This window comes from Artemia franciscana, chromosome 2 (assembly GCF_032884065.1).
Source record: "Artemia franciscana chromosome 2, ASM3288406v1, whole genome shotgun sequence".
NCBI classification, from domain to species: Eukaryota; Metazoa; Arthropoda; class Branchiopoda; order Anostraca; family Artemiidae; genus Artemia; species Artemia franciscana.
Window position 1 is genome coordinate 3,127,422 of NC_088864.1, and position 27,566 is coordinate 3,154,987.

At 33.7% G+C, this 27,566-nt stretch overlaps 1 long non-coding RNA gene across 1 annotated transcript; it reads left to right on the forward strand.

Annotated features, from left to right (window-relative positions):
• On the forward strand, positions 1 to 27,566 carry LOC136036020 (uncharacterized). Its single transcript, XR_010619608.1, has 3 exons — positions 1 to 139; positions 7,089 to 7,305; positions 26,650 to 27,566. It is a non-coding gene; the product is annotated as an uncharacterized LOC136036020 (long non-coding RNA).

A 27,566-nucleotide genomic window follows, 5' to 3' on the forward strand; every position in this document is an offset into this window, starting at 1 on the left:
CAAAGTGAGCTTTGATTTCGCAACACAAGTGAACTCAACTAAATTCAGAGATATGTTTGAATGAAAAATCTATTTTTTGGCCACTATTATTTTCTGATCCAGTTTGATTCGAATCTTCGTGAAGTGAACGTCCGATCAGGTAAACTTTAGTTCTTGGTTTATTTTATTCCTCTTACTTTATGATAAGGTATTTCTAGGCTACTTCTGCCTATGAAAATATTTTTTGAGATAATTCCAGTCACAATTATGCCAATACTAAAACCAACTAAATCTTAGGTAAAAGCCTAGCATTGGGGTTTTTGAGAAGGAGACATACGCTACTGGCATTGTAGCTTTGACTCTTTGTCAAAACTCTACTTTTTAAAGCAATAAAAAAACTTCAGCGTAAAGAGTGAAGCGTTAAAGAGGGGACAACCCCTTTCATATACAGAATAATTTCTTTTCGTTTTAAGTTTTAATGTTGCTTATTTGCAGTTAAAAAAAACTTTTTTTAAAATTTAATTTCTGAATGTTTTTGAATTAATGCATGTTTTGATTTTGGCTCACCGCACATGAATTATGCATCGGCACTGTTTCTGTTTTCTGTTTCTGTTTCTGTTTTTTCTTGCCTGTTTCTGTTTCTGTTTTTACGAAAAACAGAACAGAAAACAGAAACAGGCTACCTGTTTTTGTTTTACCTGTTTCTGTTTCTGTTCTGTTTTTTTTTTCATCTGTTTTTTTCCGTTTCTGTTTTTTTTTATCTGTTTTCTGTTTTTTTTTTTCTGTTTTTTTTTTTTTCAAATGCCGCACTATCTAGCGGGCATGATACCGAAACGCATGATACCTACCGTACCGAAACGCACATCTAGCGGGCATGATACCATGATACCGTTGATTTTTGAATTTAAACAAAAAGGGAATAGTTGTGGGAAAAGTCAAAGTCATGACCAATTGTAGAAAAAAGCTAAGACAGATTGTCCAATTAAGTGGGCAACCTAGTCAAGGTTAATTTTACCCCTTTGATTGCCGTTGTGACTGTCTCCCATTTATGCTACACCTCTCCGTGCATGCATGTCCTTTGACAATGCTGAATTAGAGTCAACCCGTTGACTACGGGTTGACTACTTGAAAATTTTCCTCTCATGCATGTCACTCCACAATGCTCAACTAGAGTCAACCTCTCATGCTAATTCACGGCGGGGTAAATCTGAGCGAAAGAGAGAGATAGAGAAACAGAGAGAAGCTTGAACGCTATACAGTGGACATGGGCTAGATGGGAACCCCATATGACAATGTCTCTACTGTTGGTATATGTGTAGCGGATGGCTATTACCGCTTGAGCAACGGTCTAACCATTGACGGTTTTAAGGATTCGTGCTTTAAGCGGCAAACATGGGCTCAATGAAATCCCATATAAAAGAGGAATATAGCGTTGGTATTTACTTAGAGCAATGGGTTACCGCTAGAACAGCGGTCCAACAAGCCACGGCTTGAAGGCATCCGTACTTTAAGCGGTGAACCTAGACACCTTGGTATGTGTGTAGCGGAGGGTTATTACCACTTGAGCAATGGTCTAACCATAGAGCGTTATAGAGCGTTGGTATTTGCTTAGAGCAATGGGTTACCGCTATAGCGACGGTTTAAATAGCCTCTAACTTAAGCGGTGGACATAAGCTAGATGGGATGACTCTGTGTCTGTCTGGTATATATTAGCAAGCAGCGGTCTAAGTAGCCTCGGCTTGAAAGCATCCGTGCTTTAAGCGGTGAATATAGTGTTGGTATATGCTTTGAGCAATGGTTTACCGCTAAAGCAACGGTCTAAGAGCAACTAGGGTAAATTGTCAATTATAAATGACATTTAAGCTTGAAAGGAATATAGCGTTGGTATCACCCGATTGGACACATTTTATGACAAATTTCCCCCCCCCCCCCCCCTAAAAATACGCTAGTGTGTTGAATTACACGAAGTTGCTCATCTTTTGTATGTGACTACAAGGATTTAACAAGAAGATGTTTTCTTTCCTATTAGAAATAGAAGAAGTAAGGAAAACACAGGAAAAACAGCTGTTAAAACAGCTGTTTTTTTTAACAGCTGTTTTCTGTTTTTTCGAAAAACAGAATAGATTACAGAAACAGGTCACCTGTTTTTGTTTGACCTGTTTCTGTTTCTGTTCTGTTTTTTTTCTAACTGTTTTTTTTCTGTTTCTGTTTTTCTCAAAAACAGAAACAGTGCCGATGCTTAACATGAATAAATAAAATGAAATTCAAATTTCCTCAATACGTCACTCTTTACACTAAAACTTGAATTTTGTCTCAAATCTTTAAGATTGACCCCCGAATCACTAAGGCCATAAAATAAATAGTTGAAATTACTAAAAATACTTTAGCGTAAAGAGTAAGGTATTGTGGAGTAGACGGACCCCCTTACATGCGTAATATTTATGTTCGTTTTAAGTTTTAATGCTGCTCATTACCTCCAGTTGAAAAATTCGATAAAAAAACAGGCTTTTTAACTGAAAGTAAGGAGCAACATCAAAACTTAAAACGAACAGAAATTACTCCGTGAGCGTAAAGAGCGGGATGTTGAGGAGGGAACAGCCCTTTTCATACACGGAATAATTTCTGTTCGTTTTAAGTTTTAATGTCACTCCTTACTTTCAGTTAAAAACTTGTTTTTTTATTTAATTTCTGAATGTTTTTGAATTAATGCATGTTTTCATTTTGGCTCTCCGCACATGAATAATTAGAAAGAAATTTGCGTTTTTTTTTTGTTTTGGATCAATGGATTTCGCTTAGTTTTGATCAGACAATTTTGATAAAAAGGGAAGGGGGAGGAGGCCTAGTTGTCCTCCAGTTTTTTGGTTACTTGATAAGGCAACTAGAAAGTTTAATTTTTCACGAACATTTTTATTAGTAAAAAATATACGTAACTTACAAATTAACTTACGTAACGAACTTACGTAACTTACGTTTTGTCATTGTTTTTTTTTTGTATTGCTAGAAAATTCTGCGTCCACTTCATGGAATTTCTCTTCTCCCAAGACATAGTTATTATGTTCTTCAACTATGTTGAACAAAAAGGCTATCTGGAAATTTTGATCCGTTGACTTTGTGAAAAAAAGATGAGCGTAAGAGGGGGCCAAGGCGCCCTCCAATATTTTGGTCACTTAAAATGGGCACTAGAACCTTGAATTTCCGTTAGAATGAGCCCTATCGCAACATTTTAGGACCACTTGGTCGATACAATCACCCCTGGGAAAAAAAACAAACAAATAAAACCGCACCCATGATCGGTCTTCTGGCAAAAAGTACTATGTTTTAAATTTTTATATTTAAATTATATTTAAATTTTTATAGATAGAAGCTTGCAACTTCATAGTAGGGTTCTTTGATACGTTGAATGCAATGGTGTGGTTTTTGTTAAGATCCTATAGCTTTTAGGGGGTGTTTTCCCCTATTTTCCAAAACGAAGCAAATTTTCTCAGACTCGTAACTTTTAATGAGTAAGACTAAATTTAATGAAACTTATGTATTTAAAATCAGCATAAAATTTGACTCTTTTTATGAATCTATTGGTGTCAAAATTCCGTTTTTTAGAGTTTCGTTCACTATTGAGCCGGGTCGCTCCTTACTACAGCTCGTCACCACGAAATGTTTGAAAATGTATTTATTTTCTCATTATTTTTTTAAATAATGCTAGAAGATCCTGCACCTCCTTCATAGGAATTTTTTTCCCTCATGATATCTTTACCCACCTTCACCACAACGAGAAAAAGTCGCTCTGGAAACGTATGTACACTTCATAATAACCATTACTATATGCAAACACTGGTCAAAGTGTATAACTTGCATCCTCTCCTGGGGACTGTGGGTGATTAAGTCGTCCCCAAAGACATATTAATAGGTTTTCAACTAAGTTGAACAGAATGGCTAAGTCAAAAATTTGATCAGGCAACTTTGGGGAAAAAATGTGCGTGGGAGGGGACCTAGGTGCCCTCCAGTTTTTTGGTCACTTAAAAAGGGCACTATAACTTTTTATTTTTATTTGAACAAGCCCTCTGGCAACATTCTAGGACATCTGGGTCGATACCATCACCTCTGGAAAAAATGAAAAAAAAAAAAATAAACACGCATCCGTGATCTGTCTTTTGGAAAAAAAAATACGAAATTCCGCATTTTTGTAGATAGGAGCTTTAAAGTTCTACAGTAGGGTTCTCTGATGTGCCAAATTTTATGGTGTGATTTTCGTTAAGATAATTTGACTTTTAGGGGCTGTTTCCTCATATTATCTAAAATAAGAAATATTTTCTCAGAACTTTTGATGGGTAAGACAAAACTTGATGAAACTTGTATATTTGAAATTTGCATTAAAATACAATTCTTTTGATGTTTCTATTGGTATAAAAATTCCGTCTTTTAGATTTTTGGTTACTATTGAGCCGGGTGACTTACTACAGTTCGTTGCCACGAACTGTTTGATAAATATAGAATACAGATCTTGCCCCGCTGCCCGCGATGTTCATGGACTAATACGCTTTGCTCTATAAGTAACGTTACCTGTAAGCAAGCCCACTTTACGCATTGTTAGTCTCGTTGGAGGGGAATTTTAGAAAGCTTAATAAAATGGATGCGCTTCTCTAACAATAACAAAGAAACATTTTTCTGATCATCAGAATCTTGCTATATGCAGTAATACGCATTTTAAACAGCTTTAGACGAAAAGAGACATTTACCTGAACTTGAACACGATAAAAAAACACGTAGGCTGAAAACAGATGATAGCAGACTCTTGTAGAACCCTGGCCCCTGAAAGCGACCCTATATGACTCTATGACTTTTAGGGGGTGTTTCCCCTTTTTTTTCTCTAAAATGACGCAAATTTTCTCATGCTCATAACTTTTAATTGGCAAGACTAGACTTGGTAAATTGTTTTGATTTTGGCTCTCCGCAGATGAATAATTAAAACGAAATTTGCATATTTTTTTTTTTTTGCTAAATGGCTTTTTCATAGTTTTGATCGAATGATTTTAAGAAAAAAGTAGCGGGGGAGGAGGTCTAGTTGCCCTCCGATTTTTGGTTACTTAAAAAAGCGACTAGAACTTTTAACTTATTTATTTAAAATCAGCATAAAATGTGATTCTTTTCATGTAATTATTGGTATAAGAATTCCGTTTTATAGAGTTTTGGTTACTATTGAGCCGGGTCGCTCCTTACTATAGTTCGTTTCCACGAACTGTTTGATGTATCTGAGGTTTTGGGAAAAATGTCTTCGTTCCAGCTTTTCTAGGGTAGAAGATTTTGCAAAACTCAATTGATTTGAGCTAATATCTAACTATTTTGTTAATACACGGGGGTTTAATTGTTATTTCAAGTGACTAAAAAATCAAAATCCAACCCAATTGATTGGGACCTCATACCATATTTTCAATTGGTAAATTGTTATTCATACTTTACGAGCATTAATTTGATTTAGATTTTCCTTGTTTACGAAATCAGTAAAAAAACATGGAAATTAAATATGTTTTTTTTTTTTTTAATGTAATTGATAACTGAAGCGCACTACTATCTTAGCGAAATTAGCAAATAAGTACGTTTTGTGTTAATATTTCCAAATACATTATTTCATTGAATTATTTGAGCTGTTAGAAGTTAATATTGTGGGTTGCTTGAATATGTATCTTTCTTGGCTCAGACCTTTCTCAACTAGGTAAAAACCTAACGCTCAAAAATACACTCAGCCAATCCTGATTGATAATGTGTTAATCAGGAAGGGGGAGATAAGTGCTTGAAACATGTTTGAAAATACCGTTCCTTTCATATTTTCATATCAAGAATAAGGAAAAGGCGCTTTGTTCCTCTCTCCTGGATGGGCGAGGGATTAAGAAACCTTGTCCCTGTTCCTCGCCACGTACCATAGTGCCATATAATCGCCATATACTACTTCCCAGCTCAAATAATCCGAGACCAACAACATACATTTGAATATGTTGACAATTTGTATTGGCGAACTATCCGCTTTGGGTCAGCAGTGTTGCCAAACTCGATTCAGTGTAGTGTTACCGATGATACAATTACCGATATCTTAGCCGTCAATGGTCATAGATAGGCTGGATAAAGATAACCGGGTCTAATCGAGGCCCAGCATTTGAAACGGCCCCGCGTTACCATGAAATGGACTTAAAAGATTTTAAATTTTACAATAAACTGTTAATAATTTTGAGGTATAAGTTCGGAACTATTCAAATAATTTAAAATATATTTGTGTTATGTTTGTATTACCGGATGAGATTTATTAATGTGTTTATTACTATAATGTATATATATATATATATATATATATATATATATATATATATATATATATATATATATTATATATTATATATATATATATATATTAGGGTATATATTTATATATTAGGGTATATATATATATATATATATATATATATATATATATATATATATGTATTTGTATCCTAAGAAATTCATTTTAAATTTGTTAAATTAATCGGGATGGATCTGCATCTATTGTATCAAGTAGTGGTTGTAGGCTCAGTCCAAACATGTACAAAATATTTTTTTGGTAGGGGCATATCAAACAAAATAGTGGAATGATCAAAAACTCATTATATTTGAATAAGAAGGGTTTGAGAAATTCAGGATTTCGGGCAGAAACCTGGGCCCTGGGCTCTCTCCCTATATAAATCTCTGTGGCGTGGGAATCTTGTTTATTCTTTTGAAATACGAGGCAATTAAATGCTTTGAGAGATAAATTGAAAAAAGATGGAATGAAAGGTAGAAGTAGTATGTTGGGCTGGTAATATCTGAATTCTTTGTGTTTGATAGTCTTGGCCTTTAAAGTCTATTGATATATTAAAAGTGCCGTTAAAATATGTATTAAAATGCTTTGCTGCTCTAAAGTCTGAAAATATAAATCTAACTATGTGCAGTTACTGTGCTGCACAACACCCCATACCATATCTGATAAAATGGGATAATTGCATGGCATAATACAACCAAATTTTATGGCTTTGTCTGATATATAAAACCTTATACTTTAATACCCTCTGCTTTGATTATTCCAAATTTCTTTCTTTTCTTTCTAGATTCTAACAAATAATTTCAATATGTCTGGCAAATCTACAACGCCCTATCAGTCGATGAATCTACAGCACCAATGATCTCATGGGGGTCCTTGATAGTGGTGACAGTGCAGAAGCTGAGAACATTTGAATGCGCATGGGAGGTAGCTAACAAAGTTGGTGGTATTTATACAATTATTCGGTCGAAGACTGGGATTTCTGTTGAAGAAATGGGTAATAGGTATGTACTGACGGGTCCATACAAAAAACAAATAAGCTCTTGGGAAAAATTCTAAAACTTAAAAGGACAGAAACAAATTTTTGACGGCAATAAAAGGGCATTTTATGGGGCTCATTTAAAAGGATTCTCAGAAACTCCTTTAATCATGATTATCAGGTAATCTCAACTATCAACAATGGAGATTGTAGTATAAAATTTTCATAGAGGGGATATCCGACAAAATTTAAAAATGATCAGAAATTTTAATTTTTTTTCAAATGGAACTATACCAAGGAGAATTTAATAAAGTCTTGTGCCAAGGTTACATGTTATTATATTTATCTGCTCTTATTTTTTTTTTTACTTTTTTCTATCTTCCCTGAAATATTGCCTCACTTGAAATCAGTTATTCCTTACGTGCCTTTTTAAGGTATTGACTAATATTTAAGAAAAGGGTATTTGTATAGTCTTAACATTTAAATGAAATGAGAGAGAATATTTATAGCATAAATTTCTTCATGAATCCAAAAATAACATATGCATCGCAAATTAGTTTTACCCATCCCTCCCTTATGATCAGATATGTCGCCTGAATTTTAGGCTAAACATGCACAGATTTTTCCATTCGTCAATTTTTTCTTCGAATTGATTTAAATATTTATCAACAGTTGCAAATTCAGCGTGGTATATACAATTAAGGCAAAATGTTTCACCATTAGCGATGGGGGTTAAAGCAGATTTCTAATTCAAATAACTATTGTTTCTGGATCTCAAATTGGGCTCTCAATTAGTACTTTTATTTTTTTTATGGTTTCAATATGATATAATTTCTTTTTCTTGAACATTTATATGCTGTATTAAGGATAAGAAAACTAATTTTTATTTAACTAAAAGTAAGGAGCAATATTGAAGCTTAAAACGAAAAGAAATTATTCAATGTATGAAAGGGGTTTCCCCCTCCTCAACGCCCCACTCTTTACACTAAAGTTGTTTTTATCAATTCAAAAAGTAGAGTTCTGATAGAGACTCAAACTTTGCATAAAGAGCGAGGGGCTGGCTAGGGGACATCCCCTTACACGATATATTTTCTGTTCGTTTTAAGTCTAAATGTCGCTCCTTACTTTCAGGTAAAAACTTATGTTTTTTAATTTTATTTCTGGATTTTTTTAACTATTGCAGGTTCAAATTTGGTTCACCGCACATAAAAATTAAAATGGAATTTGCATGTTAATTTTGGTGAATTTTCTCCTGAGTAAAATTTCTCTTGGGAAGTTCGCCTCCAGAAATCACCTTCCCAATGTGAAAATCTCCCTGCATAAAAAGTACTGAAAACTTTCTTATTTATTCGAAAAGATTACGACTAAAATAAAATACCTTTTTTCAAACTTTTTTTCAGTCTTGGAAATATGTGTAGGCTTAATCCCCCCCCCCCTTCAATTCAACGAATTGTGAATTATTTTACAATGGCGGTTGTTCTAGTCAAGTTGGTAATGGTTTTATTTATTTCAATATGTCCATGATCATTCGCTATAGCCTCAGTAGTAGTTGTCGTAGCAGTAGCGGATAGCAATAATTTGGAAATTAGTCGAAGTTAGAATGGCTCTGCCGCATAATATTTGTCAATTTAGTTCAGCGTTTCCTGAAAGTTTCACCTTAATACAACTAGCTTCAGCAGTAGTAGTAGTCGGAGTTGCTAGAGTAGTAGTAGTAATAGTATCAATAGATGTAGTAGGCATATAGTTTCTTTTGGCTAATTCAACATCCCCCTCAAAATCTACTCCTAAAAAAATTACTGATACGCTCTTTTGACAATCTACATACATATAGTTTTTTTGTGATTTAGTTCAGCATGCACAAAATCATTCCCTATAGCCTCGGTGGTAGTTGTCGTAGCAGTAGAAGTTGGCAATAATTGGGAAGCTAGTAGAAGTTAGATTGGTTCTGCCGCACAATATTTGTCAATTTAGTTCACCATTTCCTGAAAGTTTCACCTTAGTACGACTAGCTCCAGCAGTAGTAGTAGTATTAGCAGTGGTTTCCGTAGTAGTAGTTGTATCAGTTGTAGTAATAGGCATACATTTGCTTTTGATTAATTCAATAGCCCCCTCAAAATGATCTAGAAGTTTTAACTTAATAATCTAAGCCACTTCTGAGAAATCAGTGAAACGCTCTTTTGACAACCTACATGCATATAGTGTGTTTTGATTTAGTTCAGCATGCCCATAATCATTCTCTATAGCCGCAGTTGTAGTTATTGTCGCAATAGAAGTTAGCAATAATTGGAAAGTTAGTAGAGGTTAGATTGGCTCAGCTGCATAGTATTTGTCAATTTATTATCATTCTCTAATCCCATAATCTCTAATTCTCTAATCCCATGATCCATTCATAATCCATAATTCATTCATAATCATAATTCTCTAATCCCATAATCATTCTCTATAGCCTCAGTATTAATAGTAGTTGTAGCAGTAATAGTTTATGCATAGTGTCTCTTGGTTAGTTCAACATGAACCTTAATATGCACCCAAAGATTGGACTTGAGTTACGAGGAGCTACAATAGTAGCTCCTCGTTGTCAATGGTTGTTCTGTTGTTCCAATGGTAGCTTTCTGTTGGTTTTTTTTTATTGAAAATCAAAAATTGAAAATTTTTATTGAAATTGAAAATCATTTTATTGAAAATCCTCATCTTATTGAAAATCAAAGCCTTTGAATTTATTATGAAAAATTGACTGACAAACATAGGAGATTACAGTTCAAGGTGAGCTTTGATTTCGCAACAGAAGTAAACTCAACTAAATTCAGAGATATGTTTGAATGAAAAAATCTATTTTTTTGCCAGGACTATTTTCTGATCCAGTTTGATTCGAAGGACTGGAACTATCAATTTCTTATCTAGTAAGCGCCCTCCCAAGTTTTTGCATCCTTGAGGTGGAGGTGTGGATGAGAAAGGGGCAGACTTTTCCTACATGGAATAAATCCTGCTCATTTTTGGGTTTATTGTTTTTCTTAACTTTCATAACAACAATGGAGACCAGATATATTCTCAGAAATCGTAAAGGAGTAGATATCAATTTCACACTTTCAAGGTCCCACGCAAGTTGGTAACAAAATTTTTGAGATAACAATTAGATTCAGCGTATTTTGAAATATCCCATATCTATGCCCTCAAAGATGATGTCGTACTCCCCTCCCTGCCTTGGGGGGTCCACATCAAAATATTGATGATCTTTATAATCCAAGAATAATCACTGAAAGTTTGATGCCACTGAACTCAAAACACTAAAAATACCCCCCCCTTTATCCAAGGAAAAATACATCTATACAGAATTGACAGTTCACATATTTTATGACCTTTATTCCAGGGTATCTGGGGATTATATAAGCTTTGAATATAAATTTATTAATATTTTCAACTATTTGAACAAAATGAGAACCATAAAATGATTATTGGATGTCTCAACGAGTTACAATAGGACCAGGTATCAAATGGAAGTTCTAGGAAAGGGTTTTATATGAAAGTTTCTATGACTCTGGGAGGGAGTGCTGAGGATGGGCAGCCTCTAATACGAAATAGATTTTTTTTTTTTTTAGAGTTTTCTCTACTTTAATAATAAAGATATTGACCAGAAATATTTCTGAGAGTAATTAGTAGTTACTCTCAGTTTAATGCTTATCTCTACTTTAACGATAAAGATATTGACCAAAAATATTTCTTAGAGTAATTAGAAAAGTAATTAGGTATCAATTCTACCCCCTCTAGAACATTTTTAAATTTTTCGGAAGGCCAAGCTGGAGTTCAGAGGTTTTGGCATCAATATGCTCTATTTCAGACATCTGATCCCCCCCCCAACGAAAGGATCAACCACCCCTCCGTCATAATAGCTTATGCACATTTACATATTATTGAACATAATCTTATGATATATGAACCAATTTGAATTATTTAAATGAAGTTTCAAAATTGATGTAAGAAAAGTTTTTTTTTGTAATAAAAAGGGAGCCATCAGATTGCAGCATCTTTATTCTTGCATAGTCCAAATGAAGTGAGGTGAGAGATTAATACCTAGCTATCCCCTCCCCGGCCCTTCCCTACAATTAGCTAAAGGATTATGGAAATTTGGACAATTTAGGCATTAAAATGTGATCTTTGAGGCATCTTCTACCTTCTCTCCCCATGTCTACACAATGACTCATCGTCCCCCCCTATACTAGCTGAAGTATAAATATACAGTTTCCTTCGTTCTTTTTCTTTGTATTAATTTCCTTTTGGCAGCGCAATTTTACATTAATGGATAGTTGGAAAATTCCACAGAGGAGACATCCAGGGGGAATAAGCAAGCTCCCAGGAAATAAATGGAGCTTCTTTTTTATGTGGGGAGGGGGTCCAAAAGGAATGCTTTTTTGATGGACTCCACGAGGAAATATGCTTTTGGGGTTGACACGTGGCCTCCTCCTTAGTCCCTGGAGAAAGGATGGGGAATCAACCTAATTTTTCCCATTGTTCACTTGTGATTTACTATTCAGAAATTGGCAGTCATTTCTTAGGGAGGAGTTTTCTGTGGGAGGAGGAGATTTTTGAAGCGGAAACTTCTACGTCGTGAGGAAAGGTTCTTGGGGAATTTTTTCAGGAAAATCTTACATATTAGGGGGATAAATTCCCTGGTAATATTATGAAAATTGTCAGATATAAATAAAAAAACAAATTCCCCAATTGATATTAAGGCGTAACACTAAAACTCCAAGTGCACATAAGTTACTCTACATAGAATGGGACTGCCCCTCCCTTATCCCTCGCTCCCTACGCTAAAGTTTCACTTTATGTCCCAATTCCTCAAAAACAATATCTTTCAAGACTTAGTGTAAAAAGAAAACGTTTAGGAAGGGGAAACCTACTCCTTTATACCATTTAAAGCTGATATAGGAATAGTTATTATCATTTCAGTCAATTTTAATAGTCAAAATTTATTGGGGACAATGAAGATTATTTTTTTGAGCGAGAATGATACCATCTTTTTTTTCTTTGTGGCTAGTGAGTAATTGAAATTTTATAGTGACCTTTTATAGTGACCTCAAAAGCCAATTTTTATGTCTACATACTTACTATAAACTCGAATTGATACCACCATAATCAAGTGCTGTGTTAAGCTGGAAATGGACCCTTTTGTTGGGTGTTCTTGGGAGGGTATAATAACTCTGGGCTTCGTGTTTTGGAATCAGCTCGCTGCATAATCCAAACCCCAACCTCTCACAACATCTCTTTAATCATTTCAACGTGCATTCTGTAAAAATTGGTTTTAGTGCGCCGCCATCAGATGGCAAATTGCACGTTTTTGTGCAATTTCCGAAGCTAAAAGTCCAGTAAGCATAAGAAAGGTACTATTGAAAATCTTTAACTGGAGGTCTATTGCCCCCCTCCCGCTCTACTGTGGCAACACTTAGCCCCTTTAATAAGAGAAAAATCTAAAAATACGTTCTAAAAAAATCCTAAATAGAAAATACAAAAATTGGTTTGGAATAGCAACCGCTGTCAATTTTTATTGTAAAAGTTGTTTGTAAAAGATGATAGACGCTGATGTTCCTTTTAGTATTTTTAAAATTATTCCAGCACTTACGGCGCACGGAAAAATCGTAAAATACTTACATTTATGTGCTTATTATAAATTTTCCTTGAAGGCAAATATATATATTTTTTTTTATCGTATACTATTGCGTTTTACAATTGCCTAAAATGCTAAAACGTATGCTTAAAATCTCCCTTTGCAATTCTGCCCCTTCCCAATTTGTTCTGTATGTGAAAATGAAAATATAAGTGTTGAAAAAAGGAATCTAATGAAAAATTTTACACTCAAATTTATCACTTGTTCTGGTTTGAAAATAATTTTTTTGGTCTATCCTAATAGTAAATGTAAATGAATAAAATACATTAAAAAGAAATAAATTCCTAACTTGCCTATTGGTTTTTGAAAGGGGTTGTTCCCTCCTTAACGCCTCACTCTTTACGCTAAAGTTTGACTCTTTCTCTCAACTATACTTTTTAAAACAGTAAAAAAAAATGAGTGTAAAGAGCAGGGTGGTGAGGAAGGAACAGCCCCTTTCACATACGGAGTAATTTCTGTTCGTTTTAAGTTTTAATGTCGCTCCTTACTTTCAGTTAAAAAACTTGTTTTTTCATTCAATTTCTGAACGTTTTGAATGAATGCATGTTTTGATTTTGGCTCTCCGCCCATGAATAATTAAAATGAAATTTGCATATATTTTTTTTTTTTGGCTAAATGGATTTCTCATAGTTTTGATTGGACGATTTTGAGGAAACAGAAGTGGGGAGGAGGCCTAGTTGCCCTCCAATTTTTTGATTACTTGAAAAGGCAACTAGAACTTTAAATTTTTTAGGAACGTTTTATTCGTGAAAAAATATGCATTATTTACGAATCAACTTACGTAACTAACTTCTATATTTGCATGTTTTTATTACGTATATGAGGGGGTTCACCCCCTTGTCATTACCTCGCTCTTTACAAAAAGCTTGAATTTTGTCCCAATTCCTTAAGAAATAGTGGAACAAATAATTGAAATTACTAAAAACACATTAGCGTAAGGAGTGAGGTATTAGGAGGAGGTGAACCCTATCCGACGCTTAATAATTTCTGTTTGTTCTAAGTTTTAATGCTGCTCCTTATTTTCAATTGAAAAAACTTTTTTATATTTAGTTTTTCATTGTTTTTTTAAATAATGCTAGAGAATCCTGCGTCCCCCTTCATGGAAATTTTCTTCCTCCATGACAAATTCATCCATATAAAGATCCTCCCACGTAACTCCATCCCATCAACCCCTCCTACTCCAACCAAAAAATCCACCTGAAAACGTCTGTACACTTTCCAATAACCATTACTATATGTAAACACTGGTCAAAGTTTGTAACTTGCAGCCCCTCCCACGGATACTGTGGGGGAGTAAGTCGTCCCCAAAAATACAGTTATTAAGCTCTTCGGCTATGCTGAATAAAATGGCTGTTTCATAATTTTGATCCGGTTACTTTGGGGGAAAATGTGCGGGAGGGGGCCTAGGTGCCTTCCAATTTTTTTGGTCACTTAACAAGGGCACTAGAGCTTTCAATTTCTGTTAAAATGAGCCCTGTCACGAAATTCTAGGATCATTGGGACAATACGATTAGCCCTGAAAAAAAAAGAAGAAAAAAAACACATCCGTGATCTGTCTTCTTGCATAAATACAAAATTCCAGATTTTTGCAGTTAGGAGCTTGAAACTTCAATAATAGGATTCTCTCACACGCTGTTCGTTAAGATTCCATGACTTTTAGGGAGTGCTCCTCTTAATTTTCAAAATAAGGCGAATTTTCTCAGGCTCGCAACTTTTGATGTGTAAGAATAAACTTGGTAAAACTTATACATTTAAAATCAACATTAATATGCGACTCTTTTGATGTAACTATTGGTATTAAAATTCCGATTTTTAGAGTTTCAGTTACTATTGAGCCAGGTCGCTCCTTACTACAATTCGCTACCACGAACTGTTTGACATTAGTTTGTAAGAAATTCAATTTTTTTTATTTACAACCCCTCAAATATAATAAGAACAATATACCCCTTATATTCACTATGTGACCAAACAGCTGATTTTTAAAAAAAGAAGAAGAAATTTTAAGATTAGTTAGAAATAAAACCTATAATGAATGCCCTATTTTAACAAAAGCTCCAGTAGACTTAATTAACTACTTCACTTAATTTGTTTGGTTTAAATTAATTTCTTCAATTAAGTTCTTAATTTATTTTTGATTTCTATTGTTTAATTTCTTCACTTATGTTGGACAAAAATTCTTTTGTAAGTTTGTTGTGTATGTTTTAAAGCTAAAAACAAACTACAGTTAATTTTGAAACATAAAAGTTATTCTGATGGAAGCAAAGATATAAGTTGAAATATAAAAAGAAAAAAAAATTATTGCTCTGCAGTTTATACAACGAATCTCTGCAAAACTGGTTTCGATAAGCCAATCAGATATATTTTCCCATAATTATAGAATCATATAATTATATAATTATAGAATCAATTATAGAATCAATAATTATAATTATATAATTATAATTATAGAATCAATTATAGAATAATTATATATATATAGAATATAATTAATATAATTATATAATTATAGAAAAATTAATAATTATATAATTATAGAATCATGAAAATGTATCGCCTACTAAAAGCTGAGCCTGCTCGAGTTCTTACGAAAACTAAAGTTGTATACTAAAATTGGTTGTTTTTTTTATTGAAGCATCTCGGGTCAGAATCCTTTTGTTCCTAACCCTATTTTGTTGCGTCGTTTTTTTTGCTTGTTTTTTTTTAGGGGGGGGGGATGAGAGCTAAAAAGGTATATTTCAATATAAAATACTTGAAACTTCAACACAAAAACTTGAATACAGAATATAAATGCAACTTAACTAGAATACTCTCGCAAGTTGGTTTCCAGGAAATATGCCAAGCCATTTTCTTGAATTATTTTCCAGGGAAAACTACGTTAAAAAAGTTTCATAGGCTCAACAAAAATTGAAAGATTCCCAAAAATCCTCTGGTATCTTTTTTTATATTTACCCATGTTCATACCCCCAATACATTAAAATTAATAAACACTCAAGAGATTTAGCCTATGACTTACCAAGAACAAACACAGATTATCAATTCGTGAAACTTAAAACGAAAAAAAAAATTATAAAAATACGAAGTTACCTGATTTTGTTTGTCATCGTTTATAGTGAACAAGCAACTTAAGTAGTATTACATTATTTATCATGCCAAGATAATTTAAAAATTGCTTAATAATACCTGAAACCAAGTGGCCAATTTGAGAAAAAAAAAAGATTTTTCATGTTCCAAAGTCTTTATTCGATGTTTCGATTTTGTCAGTAATGTCTCAGGAACAACTTAAACGATCAAATTGAAACTTTCAAGGAATGTTGGAGGGGTATTGAACATAATCAAGAGGATACTAAGTGATCTTATTGTTACAGTAAAGAACGAACTCAGGCACATAGATCCCAAAACGTTAAATACAATTGAAGATTAAATATTTTTACTTTAAGATACAATAATCTACGTGGGTCATATCCAAACACAATATAACGCTAAACACGATAATAGGTCGAAAATTAACTGTTACTGCAGCATGTTGGCTATGGGACATCTAAAATTAACCGTTGCTGCAGCACGTTGGTTATGGGACATCTAAAATTAACCGTTACTGCTTCACGTTGGCTATGGGACTTTCCTCTGGAGAAGGAGGATTGAAGTTCAAGTCAATCTGTAGTGTCAGTATCAATACTCACTACCCGAGAGAGGGGAGCAGTAACACCGTAAAAGACAGGAAACAGAACGTTTTCAGCCTCACTGACAGTAATCCATCTCCTTTTGCTCCTTTTACTAATAATTAGAAAACTTGATTAATATAGTTGGAAGCGTTATATCCAAGGATATAATTTTAGAATTTTTCTTTTATGTGGAATAAAGAAGTGCAATTTTAGGAACTTTCAAGAATAAACAGGAAGGAGGATTTGAATCTATGTCTTAATTCAACTGAAATAGCTGATTAGCCACTCAGTGACTTTTAATAAAAGAATAAAATGATTATGCAAATGCGTAATTTATTTCAAATGATATAGCCACTCGAACATTCTTTGTTGTTACTGAATTTCCACATAATTAAAACAAAAATATAACAACTGAGGAAAGGCTTCGAAATAGGTTTTTGGCATCTATGACGAAATGTGAAATAGCGAATTTTAAAGCAGTTAAAGCATAAGGTATGGAAAAATGGCTGAGGTAATGATGCACAAAAATAAAGTTTAAACAAGACCTGTGGCTTCATTTTTCGGCTATCGGCAAATTTCAGTTGCACTGAACTCTTTCTGATTCTACCATGTCAGTAATGGTGAAAACGTTCTATTTCCTGCTTTTTATGGTGTTCCTGGTCCCCCTCTCTTAGGTTATTGAGCATTGATGCTTTTCTTCAATGGAGGTTCAGCGTCAATAAAAAAAACCGATGTGATTGTCTTCTTATCCGACAATGGATCTTTCTTCGTAAACTACGGCGTCTCATGTAGTTTACGATGCTGGGAAGTTCACTTAATCTCATGTAGTCATGTTTTTGTCGGTGGTGCGATGGATTTGATCAGTATCTTTTAATTTGTATGTTGTGCATTTTCGAAATCTCAAACTGAGCATATGTACAATATAGGAAAGAAAAGTGTATTTGAGTTAAGATATGGGATTCAATAGCTCTGAATTTTAGTGAGGTTTTCCGTTGCAATATTTTACAGTCATTCGTGTAAGGGGAAAGGAAATCCAGGGAACGTACCTAAAATCAGAGAGGTTGTAAAGACAGGCTGTTTCAACTGAAAGTAACTACCAATATTAAAACTTAAAACAGCAGAAATGATGACGATTACAAGGGGGACTGCTACGGTATCAATTTTGTTTCCATAATTTAAAACGAATTCCTGAAACACAGTGGCCGTTTAATTAGAATGACAAGATTTTTTAAGTTATGAAAAACTTTAATGCAGAGAGCAAGATAGGTAGGAGGTGCTAATATACAATTTGTGTTCGTTTTAAGATTTAACGTTGCTCTTTACTTTCAGTTGAAAAAAATTGTTATTTTTAATTAATTTCGGATCATTTTTAAATAATGCAGGGAAATCCAGCACCCTCTCCATGAAAATTCTCCCATGTATGCCGCCTCCCAAAAGAAAATATCTGTGTACCGCCCAGTAACCAATACTATGTGTAAACAATGGGCAGAAGTTCACATCTTGGAGCCCTTCCCTGGAAGTCTCTGGAAGGTGAAGTCGTCCTCAAAGACACAAAATTATACTTTAAAATTTAAATTTAAAAACAAAATTTGAAATTAATCCTAAAAATGAAAATTGAATCATTAAATTTTTGACTATATTGTACAAATTTACTGTCCTGAAATTTTTATTTCACCCCTTTGGAAAAAAAGGGGCGTGAGAGGGCACCAGGCGTATCCTTGGTTACTTAAAAAGGGCACCAGAGCTTCGATTTCAGATCAAATGAATCCTCTCTCAATCTTCCAGGATTACTAGTTAGATACAATCGCCCTGAGAAAAACAAATAAATACGCATCGGTGGTCTTACTTCTGGTAAAAGAAATGCAGAATTAAACAGTTTTGTATACAAGAGCTTGAAACTTCTGCAGCAGGGGTATCTGATACACTGAATCTGATGGTTTAATTTGATCACTGACTTTAGGAGGGTGCTTTTCATTTCTCCCCTCTTCAGAAATTGAATAAATTTTCTCAGGCTCGTAGCTGTTGATGGGTAACATTAAACTTGATTAATTTTATACAATTTAAATAAGCATAATTTGTTTATTTTGAATTGTCCTTCCTTATGAAGACTCTATTCTTATAGAGTTATGGTTACTATTGAGCCGAATCGCTCCTTACTTATAATTCGCTACCAAAAACTGTTTGATCCACTAGTTTTACTTGACTTGATCTGCGCTACCTATCATACAGTTCGTGGTAACGAACTGTAGTAAGGAGCGACCCGGCTCAATAGTAAACGAAACTCTAAACAACGGAATTTTGATGCTAAAATATACATCAGAAGAATTGGATTTTCAAACTGATTCTAAATATATAAGTTTCATCAAATTTAGTCTTTGTTATCAAAAGTTACGAGCCTGAGAAAATTTGCCTTATTTTGGAAAATAGGGGGTAACACCCCCTAAAAGTCAAAGAATCTTAACGAAAATCACACCATCGCATTCAACGTATCAGAGAACCCTATAGCAAAAATTTCAAGATCCTATCTAGAAAAATGAGGAATTTCGTATTTTTTGCCAGAAGACAGATCACGGGTGCGTGTTGATTTGTTTTTGTTTTTTTTCCAGGTGTCATTGTATCGACCAAGTGGTCCTATAATCTCGCATTAGGGCTCATTCTAATGGAAACGAAAAGTTCTAGTGCCCTTTTCAAGTGACCAAAAAATTGCAGGGCACCTAGGCCCCCTCCCACGCTCATTTTTTCCCAAAGTCATCAAATCCAAATTTTATATATAGCCATTTTGTTCCGCATAGTCGAAAACCATATTAACTATGTCTTTGAAATGACTCACTCCCCCACAGTCCCTGGGGGAGGGGCTGGAAGTTACAAACTTTGACCAGTGTTTATACATAGTAATGGTTTTTGGGAAGTGTACAGACGTTTTCAGGGGGATTTGTTTTTGTTTTGGGTTGGGGCTGAGGGGAGGGGGCTATGTGGGAGTATCTTCTCTCGGATGAATATGTCATGGGGGAAGAAAAATTCAATGAAAAGGGCGTGGGATTTTCTGTTATTACTATAAAAAAAAAACAATGAAAAAATAAACACGAAAAAGTTTTTTCAACTGAAAGTAGCCTAAGGAGTAGCATTAAAACGTAAAACGAACAGAGATTATTACGCATATGAGGGGTTCTAAAAATACTTTAGCATAAAGAGCGGGATATTTAGGAGGGGATAAATACCTTGTTCTTTATGCTAAAGTATTTTTAGCAATTTCAACTATTTATTCTATTGCCTCTCTGATTCAAGGGTCATTCTTAAAGAATTGGGACAAAACTTAAGATTTAGCCAAAATCAAAAATGCATTAATTCAAAAACGTTCAGAAACTAAATATAAAAAAACTAGTTTTTTTAACTGAAAGTAAGGAGCGATATTAAAATTTAATACGAACAGAAATTACTCCGTATATGAAATGGGTTGTCCCCTCCGCAATCCCGCGCTCTTTACGCTAAAGTTTTACTTTTTGCCACAATTCTACTTTTTAAAACAATTAAAAAGTTTAGCATAAAGAGCGAGGGATTGCAGAGGGGATAAACCATTTCATATACGGAGTAATTTCTGTTCGTTTTAAGTTTTAATATCGCTCCTTACTTTCAGTTTAAAAAACTAGTTTTTTCTATTGAACCCTTATTACTTAAAGCCAAATATACCCTTTAGCGTATTGATAACACATAATGTATAAATAAACAACAAATCTTAACGTGTATATATATATATATATATATATATATATATATATATATATATATATATATATATATATATATATATATATATAAAATAATAATTAATAATAATAATAATAACAATTAGTCACCAACCATCCACAAAAAAAATAGATTATAGTGAAGAATAAAAAGATCATAGTGGAGCACTACAAAAAGGAAAATAAAATAAAGAGATAACCAGCTTCCAAATGACGAAGATACTACACTCATTGTAAATCACGACACGCAAATAAATGCAGGTGAGATACATCGTCTATCTAATATACCTTTAGCACTAAATTATTTCGAATGCTAATCCATTGTTTAGATGGTTCTTTAATATCATATTTTTCAAGGCAGGAATTCTTATAACGTTTGGGTATTTACGGTAAATATTTTGCATATTTATAGTAGTACTAACTGACGTTTTCAATGTCTCTCAATGACAGCATGTGGGATGCACTGGCAAGGTAGGCTATGTGTGGTAAAAGCATACTGGAAACTAAATCGACGTAAAAAATTTCTTGGAGTAGCGTCCATGATTTCGCACTACAGACGCATAAGCACATTTAATGGTGGTATTTGTTTGCTTAACAATTGCTGTTTTAATGATCCTTTTTGCCATCATAATACCCAGATATCTCAACTTCGATACTGTAGGGACAACATGATTTCCGAGAGTGACAGAATCAGTTTGCGGTGCATTAAAGGACAAAAATTCACACTTATCAATGTTGATAGAAAACCTGATAGATTGAAAGTCAGTTAAGAGTTGATTTAGGTTGTCTGGTAGGTCTGATTTGAATCTATTGAGCAGAAGAACTTCATCAGCGTATGCAAAGTAAGACAGGTCAGTACCATGCAATAGGAGAGAGGGCAAGATACGGTCCAGAACCTTGGAGATTACATGTTAGAAAATAAGAAGACTAAGAACGCTGCCTTGCCTTACACCTCTTCTGATTTTTACAGGATCTGAAAATTGTACCTTTCCATTTGGCCAGCACAATCAAATTTTTTTTACCAAATTTCGGAGTAATCACTATGCTCGAACTTACTCCATTGTCCAGTAAACCATTCATTGCTTGCATGTGATTGACACTATCGAATGCCATGCGATATATATATATATATATATATATATATATATATATATATATATAGTTTTTTTTTTACAGTAAAAAACTTTAGCGTAAAGAGCGGGATGTAGAGAAGGGAAAAACCCCTTTCATACTTAGAGTAATTTCTGTTTGTATTAAGTTTTAATGTCGCTCCTTAATTTCAGTTAAAAAACACTATTTTTTTATTTAATTTTCTGAACGTTTTTGAATTAATGCATGTTTGATTTTGACAATCCACACATAAATTATTAAATTGAAATTTGCATATTAATTCTATTTTTGGCTAAATGGCTTTCTCTTAGTTTTGATCAGATGATTTTGAGAAATAAGCTTGAGGAACGAGGCCTTGTTGCCCTCCAATTTTTCAGTTACTTAAAATGGCAACTAAAACTTTTAATTTTTATTGAACGTTTTTATTAGTAAAAAATATGTGTAACTTAAGAATTAACTTACGTAACAAACTTCTATATTCTAATATTTTTATTATGTATTGTTCCCTCGTTAATACCTCTCTCTTTACTCTAAAGCTTAAGTTTTGTCCCAATTCTTTAATAATGACCCCTGAATCAGAAAGGCCATAGAATAAATAGTTGAAATAATGTTACTCCTTATATTCAACTGAAAAAAACTTTTCTTGTTTATTTTTTCATTTTTTTATAGTAATGCTAGAAAATCTTGCGCCCTTTCATTGAATTTCTCTTCCCCCATGACATATCCCTCCAAGGAAAGTTCCTTCCACGTATCTCCCCTTAACCCCCCCCCCCTCATCAAACCAAACAAATCCACCTGAAAACATCTATACACTTCCTAATAACCATTGCTGTATGTAAACACAGGTCAAAGTTCGTAACTTGCCGCCCCTCCCCCGGGGACTGTGGGGGAATAAGTCATCCCCAAAGACAATAGGTATTATGTTTTTCGGCTAGGCTGAACAAAATGGCTAGAATTTTCATCCGTTGACATTGGGAAAAAAATGAGCGTGGGAGGGGGCATAGGTGCCCACCAATATTTTCGGTTACTTCAAAAGGGCACTAGAACTTTTCATTTCTGTTAAAATGAGCCATCTTTCGACATTCTAGGACCACTTGGTCGATACGATGACCCCTGGGAAAAAAAAACAAAGAAACACGCACGTGATCTGTCTTCTGGCAAAAAATGTGGAATTCCACATTTTTGTAGATAGGAGCTTGAAATTTCCGCTACAGGGTTCTCTGATAAGCTGAATGCGATGGTGTGACTTTCATTTTAGAGGGATTTTCGTTTCCCTCTATCTTCCAAAATAGGGCAAATTTTCTAAGGCTCGTAACTTTTGATGACAAAGACTAAATTTATTGAAACTTTTATATTTCAAGTCAGTATGAAAATTCGATTCTTTTGATGTATCTTTTAGTGTCAAAATTGCATTTTTACGAGTTTCGTTTACTATTGAGCCGGGTCGCTCCTTACTACAGTTTGCTATATATATATATATATATATATATATATATATATATATATATATATATATATATATATATATATATATATATATATATATATATATATATATATTAAAGTATGTACATATAACCTTTATATATATGTATATGAAGATGTCTTTTGTAACAAAAGAAACTTTTCCACGAAAGATCAAGAACTGTATTAAGGCAAAGAAAAACAGAAATAAAGTGAAATAATAATTCAAATGTAGAACGGTATTAATCACGATTAATAAATAAAGGAAACCCAAAACAAAGATAAATTACTATTAACACCCGATTCAAATTTAAAACAAGCTAAAATTACTGACTAATGCAATTTACACTTTACTAAAACAAATTAAATTTGAAATGTTATCTCTTTTATAACTTTGATAAATCCAAACTGGTTGAGACTTTCAGTAATTATTGCATATTTTCTTTTCAGTGAGCTTGGTTGTTTGGTATTTTTTTTTTTTTTTTCGTTAATGTTACAAAAAAAAAAGATTTTTTAGTAAAGTGCAAGTTATGTTTGGTCTGTATTATATACATAAACAAGCTTTTCAACTGAAAGTAAGGAACAATAGTAAAACTTAAAACGTACTGAAATTATTATGTGTATGAGGGGGCTCGTCCCCTCGTCAATGCTTTACTCTTTAGGCTAAGATTCAGATTTCGCTCCAATTTCTTAAGAATGACCCCTGAATCACAAAAGCAGTTTAATTAGAATAAATAGCTCTTTTGGAAGTACTAAAAAAAATTAGCGTAGATAGCAAGGTATCGACAAGGGGACGAACCTCTCATATACGTAATAGTTTCTGTTCATTTTAAGTTTTGATTTTGCTCCTTAATTTCCGTTGAAAAAAACTACTTTTTAATTGAATTTCTTATCGTTTTTAAATAATGTTGGGAAATCTGGCGCTCCCTTTATGAAAAAATTCCCTTCCCCCATAAAAAATTACTTAACGGAAAGATCCACCCAGGTAATCTGCTCCCCTGAACCCCCCCCCCCCCAGAAAAATTCCCCCTGCAAATATCTGTATACTTCCCAATAACCAATGCTATACGTAAAAAAATGGTCAAAGTTCATAAGATTTTCTCATGCTCGTAACTTTTGATGGGTAAGATTAAGCTTGATGAAACTTATTAAGGCCTAGCCAAAGTGCAAAAGTTTAACTACCTAGTTAATTCTTTTTCTTAAGCGGCAAATCGGTCAAACACAAAGATATCAGTTTTCTTCGTCGCTTCAACTAAACAAACATAAGAAAATTGAACTTAAGGGTTCATCACTCAAAATTATGATTAAGTGCAGGTTATCCTTAGCAATTCTTCTTGTAATTATTCATAGAATATAATTTTTTATATGTATTTATTAACCGGTAGTTTGATGTCTGCACGCCACTTATTCTCTAGACTCTGTTTAAACAGGTTACAACTAACTAATACTTGACTGAATCGCTCCTGAACAATCCGAGTGGTTAGTCCCTTGGTGTAATTTATGCATTCTCACACGCTCCGATTACAGCTGGATTTGGTCTTTTGAGGGGAATTTTTGACTTCGGAACGCAAATATGTAAAGAATTTGAAGGGATTACAGCTAGGAAGTATATATTGCAGAAATAAGTTTCTGATTGTTGAATAGAAAATTTTTTGCTCTATTTTTTGATACCCAAAACAACAGTGTAAAATATAGGAATCTAGAATCCAAACCCGAAACATGTTTTATAATTATTTTGGAATTATAAAATAAAAATTGTCGGCTTTAAGATTTGATTAGATCAAAATATTCACCAGACTCTTTATTTCTATTGACATAAAAACTGCTGAAATCACTAATTCAGGAACGTCAGGCAAACTCCAAATGTTTAACATGGGAGGTATAGAAAGATTCCTTGAGAGTGTGTCCTGCCTTAACGTCATTTATTATTAATGTCAGAGTAAAAATCCAATTCTTTTGATGGCCTAATTGCCGTCTTTTTTTGCACTAGAACTTTTCATTTCCACTCGAATGAGTCCTCTCGCAATATTCTATGACCACTGGGTCGATAAGATCACCCCTGGGAGAAAAAAAAATCCGTGATCTTTCTTTGGCAAAATATACTAAATTCCACATTTTCACAGATACGAGTTTGTAACTTTTACAATAGGGTTCCCTGATACGCTGAATCTGATGGCGTGGTCAAACAGTTCACGAACTGTAGCAAAGAACGACCCATCTAAATAGTAAACGAAACTTTAAAAAATGGAATTTTGATGCTAATATATGCATAAAAAGAATTGGATGCTTATGCTGATTTTAAATATATAAGTTTCATCAAATTTAGTCTTACTCATCAAAAGTTACAAGCCTGAGAACATTTGCATAATTTTGGAAAATAGAAGGAAAGATCCCCTAAAAGTCATAAAATCTTAACGAAAGAACTCCACTGCAGAAGTTTCAAGCTCCTATGTACAAAAATGTGGAACTTCGTATTTTTTGCCCGAAGACTGATCACGTATGCGTGTTTATTTGTTTGCATTCTCCCCCCAGGGATGATCGTATCGACCAAATGGTCCTACATTATCGCGAGAGGGCTCATTATAACGGAAATTAAAAGTTTTAGTGTCCTGTTTAAGTGACCAAAAAATTGGAGAGCACCAAGGCCCCTCTCACCCTCATTTTTTCAAAGTCAACAATTCAAAATTTTTAGATATCTGTTTTGCTCAGCATAGTTTAAAAACATAATAACTATGTCTTTGGGGCTGACTTACTCCCCCACAGTCCCCGGGGGAAGGGCTACAAGTTCCAAACTTTGACCAGTGTTTACATACAGTAATGGTTATTGGAAAGTGTACAGACGTTTTCAGGGGATTTTATGGTTGGGGTGGGATTGGTCGGTGGGAAAGGGCTACGTGGGAGGATCTTCCCTTGGAGGAATTTGTCATGGGGGAGAGAAATTCCAAGAAGGGAATGCCGAATTTTCTAGCATTGCTTAGAAAACATTGAAAAAATAAATATGAAAAAGTTTTTTTTTACTTAAAGTAAGGAGCAGCATTAAAACTTAAAACGAACAGAGATTGTTACGCATAGGAGGGGTACATCTCCTAAATACTTCGCTCTTTACGCTAAAGTATTTTTAGTGGTTTCAACTGTTTATTCTGCGGCCTTTGTGATTCAGGGGTCATTCTTAAAGAATTGGGACAAAATTAAATCTTTAGTGTAAAGAACGAGGCATTAACGAGGGGGCAGACCCCCTCATATACATAATAAAAATATACGAATATAGAAGTTCGTTACGTAAGTTAATTCGTAAGCATCTTATATTTCTTATTAATAAAAATGTTAGTTAAAAAATAAAAGTTCTAGTTGTCTTTTTAAGTAACCGAAAAATTGGAGGACAACAGCCCCTTTCATACACGGAGTATTTTCTGTTCGTTTTGGTTTTTATAGATTATTTGATAATAATTCATGGTTATCTTACGCTTGAAACAATGTTTTACTTTATTTCTATTTATCTTTTGTTGAATTTAGCTTTTTAACTTTCTTTGAAAAAATTCTTTTGTAGGATATATTTTTTTAATTATTTCGCCATCCTAATGCTGACTACCTCAACTTTCAATTTTTTGATTTAATAAGTCGTTTGAGTAGAATTATACTCCTCAATCTTAAGGTTTTGAATGTTTCATGTGATTTTACACATTCTTAATACTCTTTGCTTTCAATTATCCTAATTTGTTTTTTTTTAGGTAAAAATAAATCCATTAAATATAACTGGCTGTTCCAGAACACCCATCGCCCTCCGCCCGCAATTATACAAAGTGGAGAGCACCAATGATCTTCTAGAGACCCTTGAAAATAGAGTTGGTCAGATTTATACAGTTGATGAGATGATGTAAAGACTGGAATATATTTTGAAGAGATGAACAGCAGATATGCACTGATGGATCCAATCAATGAGCAATTTGCCCGAACAGAAGTTGAGGAGTTCAAATTTCCTCAGAGCCATTTGACATTGGTTCCGTATGTTATAACTTGAATAAATACAAGCAGAAGCTGTTGGACCAAAACAGGTTTTGGTATCCTGATAGTGATACAGATTTCAATGGTTGGGTTTTATTTGGATTCATGGATGCTCAGTTTATTGCTGACTTTAAATATTTTTTTAACAGAGACGTTGAAATAGTCCCAAGAAAAGCATGCCATTTTCACGAGTGGCTCAAGTTGCCTTATATTTGGGTATGTTTGGTAATTTGAGTTATAGATTTTATGTTAAACACAATTACTGGACATAACCTAAAGGCTTCTTATTACAAATTTCGCTTTCGCTTTCCCTAAATGGCCATCCAGGACAATCACTAGAGCTCATCAAGCTAGTTGTGAATGTCCACATCAAGATATCTCAGTAGTTTATAATATTTCCATTTTCCCCATTTGACTGTACAATTTTTATTAATATAGTTCCTAGTGGATTTTAACGACTTGCCAAGAAGTGTACCAGAGATAGATTTTACTTCAAACCATGCACAGATCACGTTCACTTCACGAAAGGGAGAACAAACTCAACACACATTTGTGTTTCAAGTACAAGTACTCTGCAAACTTTTTTGTAATACTGAACATTTAAATCGACATTTTCTTTAACAATAAATTGATTATATTTTCA